We start from the raw sequence: 6460 nt of genomic DNA, 5'->3' as shown, positions 1-6460 counted from the left end.
TTGTTAAATGCACACATGAAAAGTGACCTCCAAGTCAGTTCTTATTACAAAAAAGAAAAAAAGCAACCCCCAGCAGTGTTTGTTTGCTTGTTTTTTGGTTTTGTTTTTGTTTTTTTTTTTACAATCGGGAGTACTATATAAACATTTGTGAGCAGAAGTAATTTAAGTCAGAGAGACTTTTCGCCTTTGTTTTTACAGAGATTTTTCCTCCTTAGAAAATGGATGTGCCATATTTGAAGATAGGCTTTTTTGTTGTTGTTTCAACATGTCACTTGGAAGCTAGTGTATTTGAAATTTAAAAAAAGACACAGCATTTATGTCAGGTAGCCATAATGTTCCCCAGAAAGTTTTTGTCTCTTCCCTCATCGTGTGTTCACCTTTCCCATTGTTAGAATGTGTGCAGAGAAGGCAGATGGCGGAGATGACTTTTTTCCTACCTTTTCCAACTTTCTCAGTTTCACTGATTATTCTTTTCTCCTGCTCCCCTCACCCCAACTCCCACTCGGGCTTCCTTTTTTCTGGTTGTGTGCTTTCCCCTCCGTACAATCAAAATGAATTTGACGTGAATGATGAAAAATATAACTAAGGAGGTGAGGGAGGGTCGGGCACCCAGGGACCTGAACCCAGGTCACCATCCTTACACTGCAGTCTGTGTTTCTGGATTTACACAGGTGAAATGTTGACCTAGAAGTATAGTCTATGGAACAACTACTGCAGCTTTAAGCTGTGGAGGTTTATCGGAAAAGAGCAGAAACAAAGGCAAGCAGATGGCTAAAGATGAAGGTCACATCAGATTGAGAAGTTTGTCAAAATGTGATGACATAGGTAATCTGTAAACTGTTATTGCGCCTAGCTGGAGGTGCTGAAAAACATTTTGAAATTACAAAAAACACTGGAGTCGCCAGCACAGAGGCAGAAATGATAGCCTGGAGTGGTTCTGGTCTATGGATGAATGCCAGATGTGGAAAGCGACATATCTGGAATTAATGATATTAAACATGCTTTTCTTTTATGCTCAATAATAACTCTATTATGATTGATACAAACCGCAGACACTTTATCTAGTACAAATGGAATCGTCTGTCATTGACTATATTAAATCATCAATTTCTGCATGATGAGGATCGTTTAGGGTAACTAATCATCTGTCTCGTTCTGAAGTCTTTAAGGCTGATCAGATAACGTTTTGAATACTGCCTGAGCAGCCATGACAATCTAACCCTTCCATGTAAGGATTGAGAGGGGCCCATTATGCCGTCAAAGCCTGTGGAAATATCACAGCTCTTTCTCTACATAATACCCTGCTGTAAATAAATCACTCTCCACCACAAACTTTATTGATCACAAGCACTTCCATGCTTGTGTCTAGTGAAGTCTCTACAGAATAAAATGCTGCTTTATATTTTGTCTTGTCAAAATATTAAACGGCTGTGTCAAGCAGAGTCAGGCTAGCAGTGATGGTGTAATTCTGTGCTAGCCCTTCTCATTCCCTCCTTCTATCTCAGCTGCCAAGCTTACAAAGCAGGATTTTTTTTTTTATAAACTTTCCAATTATAGTCTCGTAAGATTATGAAGCCTTAAGATAAAGTGTCCTAATTTAGAGTGGTGGAGTATTGAGCTCCTAGGAAAGCGACCGTTAGATAAAACAGCATCTCTCCCAAGGAAAAAGATAACCTGGCTTATTTATATACACAACTTTAATGGGCAGTGGGGGTTAGGCTGAAAAAAAAAAATCTCTTTAATTTTGCCTCGCAAAATGGAGGGCGGGGTGGAATCTAAATTAGTTTGCCCTAAAGTTCTTATTATTCATGCTTACAAAATGATGCGTTATGATCGAAACCAGCTTGGGGGGTGGGGATCGAGTTAACACCGAAGTCCATCATTAACACAACACACGCTTTCCAAACGGCAGGGATGGGTTGCCCAGCCCCTAAGTGGTACCACATACTGTAATATGTTTGTGGCAATCCCCAGAAACAACAAGCAGATTAAAAGTGTAATTTACTGCCTGCTAACGCTGAATTTCCTGGGCAGCATCTGGTTTTAATGCAATGTAAAAGAAGTTTCATCCTTTGTCCCTTATAAAGGGGTAGGATTTTGCTTTCAATAGGGAAAGAAAGACCCCGAAATCACTTACAGAGGAGTAGAAGATTTAGTGCTCTGGGCCATTAGTGCTGCTCAGAGGACACTAGGTTTGATCTTTATTCCCTTTTGGAAGATCATTAACTCTTTTAGACATTTAGCAAATAACCTCTTCAAGGCTGGGAGAGTTTCTACACCAACCATAAGAGAGCATTTTGCTCCTGTCCTGCCGGTTTCCAAGCCAGATATTTATTGAAACTTCTGTTTGGTCAGTGTTAAAAAGAAGTTAAGCCGTAAGATAAATTGGTAATCCTGGACAGCGAATTTATTTTGGAGTCATAAAAATTGGATGCCACATAAACGGAAAGCGCAAGTCTCTGCGGATCTCCGTGCACACCTCCATCCCTGCCTGGAAGAGATTCTAATGAAGAGAGAACAAATTTTAGCTTAGAGACGGAGTTAAACCCACTGGCATATTTCAAAGAAGCAAGTAAACAGCTTTTTACTTTTTTGATGGTAATAAATTTGAGCCATCAACAACCTTAGCTTTAATTCAAGTTGTAATTCATCTCCATGGTCCCCTGACCAGTATTTTTTCAAGTACTATAATGGGCAGTAAACCTCAAAGATAGTGGTATCAATCAGTTCTGTTTTTAAACAATAGGTCATTAAATCCTACTGAATTGTTTAGTCTCCTTCCAAGTAACGATGGCCGTGTATTTTCTTGGGAGGAAAATGAAATGTGCCGACATATTTGCAAATGGGTTGTTGGAAATCTTTTGCTTCGAGTTCGAGTTTCCCCCTTACCCGGCCAACGTTTACTAAATTCACACACCAGGTACTCCTGGCCTCAGGAGGGAGAGCCCGACCTTGAGAGGCTCAGGGTTCACTTAGACTTCTAAACAAACGATAACAGCGCAGCGTAAGGAAGCTACGATGTGGTTACCTACAGTGTTAGCCTTCATCTTGGATTTACCTATAAGATGCATGTAGGTTACTTTTCACATAAGAATTTAATAGACATCTGTTATTTATGCCCACTTAATTTTCTTATAACGCCTTCTTGATTTTTTTTTTCTTCACTGATCTCAAACCAGCTGGAGCTTCCACTCATGCCTGCTCAGAGGTGGGGACACAATGCAGGCCAGGTCATTTGACCTCCTGGCCACTATCTATTCAGGGATAGCCAGGAGTCACACAGTCAGGAAGGGGCAGAGCAGGTGTTTACCCAGGCATGATGGCTCGTGAGTGCATGTTCCTAACCACTATGTTTCACTCTTTTTTAGTTTACCTACTGTGGAAGATGCACTGACTGGGTGCGATGAATGCACTGAAGGTAAAAAAGACCCAAGCCAGTGCACCGAGATTCGTCACTGGGACTTTTACTGGAACATCACACTTCTGCTGATTTGCTAAGCTAGGATGCCAAGCTGTCCAAGGACCACTATTCTGAAGAAAGAACTCACCAGACAATGAAGCCAATGGCAAAAGAAAGAAACTCTGAGAGGTGGAGAGATGGGAGGAGGGAAACACTGGAGACTGAATGAACTGAGTGGTACCGTTTGATTTTGTGGATCTGTTCTTCAAGTATCTACCCCTGGATATTTTTTTCATTATGAGAGCCAGCAATGGACTACCCTTGCTAAAGTTAGTCTCAGTTAGGCTTCTCTACTAATAATAATGTGGTTAAAAAGATGAATACATAACTCTATTTATGGCTCAATTGGGAGAAAGTAGAGCACCGCCTCTAAGGGATCTTAGAAGCTCTTAGAGTTTGATGGGGGAAGAGACTGGGAGGGGGAGGCTTCAAAGGGAAGTTATCATTTATGAGCCTCAAAATAGGACTTGGATTTCATGGCAACCTTGGTATTGGGTAATAAGGATATAGCTGATAATTGCGCCCTATAATTTCTATTAGAAGATTTTTAAAAATCTATTATCTAAATATTTACTTTCCTTCTATTTAGTGAGCCAAGTTCTCCTAGTTTCTGGGTTTCCCCTGGTTTGCACAGCAGATACTTAGAAGAAGAGTTGTGTAAATCCTCTTTAGCGTATGAAGGTATCATTTAATATCCTGGGAGGTAGCTCTTTTCAGCCACCAGAAAACCGGTTATCATACCATACATGAAAGCGTTAATGCAGTTTCCTCAAGTATGTAGCATACTCCTGGGGAGTAGCTTACACTGTGGGAGAATCTAGGTCAATGTGCATGACTGAAAATAGCTTAACAGTGAATCCAATATGAATTGAAAAAATAATGAGATGAGATCCCAGCCAGGAGATACCCTGACTAGACTGATATTGGGCCTAAAAATCAAGCATCCCAGGTCTTGGAATAGGTGTAGTGGTCAGCCCAACTTTCTTTCCTGGCCTTGCAGAACTGTTGTGAAGAAGCATTGGGTGCTTAGATCCAAGTTCGGCCAAAGAGGCTGCCAAAAAGACGAAGAACCCTGTTCCATCAAGAGGCCACATTGCAGTTCGGAAGGGAAACAAAAACTTCTAGTGAAGCGACACTACATTTCTAGGCAATTTTATGTTTTTGCTCAGGATTCCATTACTGCCCCCTGAAGGTATTGCATTTCCTCAGGTTAATATGAATTTATTTGGCTATAAAAAGAGACATTGAAATCTTTCACTGTTCTACATTTTGGTTAGCAGAATGATTATGTAAGGAAGTAAACAAAATATTCTTTTTTATTTTGGGGAAAAAATGCCTTCAGATTGCTATATTTGTCAACCTGTAACATAGAAAATACTTAAATGATTGCTATCACATTCCCGGTTTTTGTTACAGGGGAATAGTTTACTGATAACCTCAATATTCATAAAGTAAGATAATTTTCTTAAATAGAAAATAACAATCTCTATAAACCTAGCGTTTAAAATAACTTTTTTTTGTCACTTATACAAGATACGATTAAGTAGCTGTCGATACTATCAATCATAATTGCCATTCTATCATTGCGCCATCTAGGTAGTGTTTCTGAAAAGGAAACGTGTCTCATTTTTGTCAAAACCTTAAACTACTCAATTCTTCTCCAACGAGAGGAAACAAATAACTCCTAAGTGTTTGCTATGGGCTGTCAGTTTGCCTGATAAGCAGTGCTAGGTATTGTGTGAAATACAAAAGTAGTTAAGACTTGGATGCTACTGTCCTGGATCTTTCAAGCCAATTGCATCTTCAGGGGTGGTTGGTAAGTGAGTAGGGCAAGGAAGCAGAAATGTATGCAATTACTATACAATATGGAAAGCTAAAGTAAGTGCTAAATAGAGGCCCAAGTGCCAGGGGAGACACACGCAAGAGTGATTAACTCTGACTCAGAGACTCAAGGATGGACTCGTGAAAATAATCTTGGCTTTGAATTCTCACGTATTTGAGATGTGGAGTAGGCATTCCTGGTCGAAAGGAGAGCGTAATCAAAGGCATGGTGGCGTGAATGCATGCTGTATTTGGGAACACTAAGTTAAATTGGTATGTTTGGAGGTTAGGAGTTGAGGAAGATTGAACCAGGTAGTGATAAAGATAGGTTGAGTCTAGATAGATTTTTGAGCATTTTAAATAGTAGTCTCAGGGTTTTTTTTTGTTTTTTGTCTTTGTTTTTTGTTTTTGTTTTTTTTTTGGCAATGGGGAGGCATGGATGGGGAGTGATATAATTTAGTCCGGATATTTAGGAGACTAATGTTAACAGCATAACAACAGTAGCTAACATTTATTGGGTGCTTGGCATGTGCCAAGCACTGTTCTATATGTGTAGTGTATATTAACTCATCTAACCCTCACCATAGGTACATATGTAGTTATCATTATCATCCTCCTTTTACAATGAGGCACAAGGAGCTTAGGCAATTTGATAATAGCCACATAGCTAAGAAGGAACAAAGCCAGGTTTTTGTCCAGACTTAATGGCTTCATAGTCTATGCTTCTAACTTCTATTTATGCTCTCAATATCCAATGTAGAGGATGTTGTGAGTAAGTGAAATGTTGGAGGCAGGAAAAACATTCAGTGAGTCCAGGAGGATTATGATGAAGACCTGAATAGGAAGTTAGTGGGGGAAATAAAAATAAAAGGATACATTTAAGAAAAAACACAGATGAAGAAGTAACTAATTTGGGCAATCAACTGGACCTTGGGAGTGAAAGAAAAGGAGGAGACGAAGACAACTTCAAGGTCTTAAAATGAAAGAAAGTGGTGAATTCCAGTAACAAAGATAAGGACTGCATGGGGCATAGGAGTATAGAGGGGGGTTTGATATAATGTTTGGTTGCTAATATGCTAAGTATAATATGCTAAGTAGTTCATTTCTATGCATATGGAATTTGGAAATGGAAGTCTGATGCCCAGGAGAGGGATCAAGGCTGGACCAAATTTACAGAAG

The sequence above is a fragment of the Acinonyx jubatus genome, chromosome C1 (assembly GCF_027475565.1).
Source record: "Acinonyx jubatus isolate Ajub_Pintada_27869175 chromosome C1, VMU_Ajub_asm_v1.0, whole genome shotgun sequence".
Taxonomy (NCBI): Eukaryota; Metazoa; Chordata; class Mammalia; order Carnivora; family Felidae; genus Acinonyx; species Acinonyx jubatus.
Note: the sequence above shows the minus strand (reverse complement) of the source record.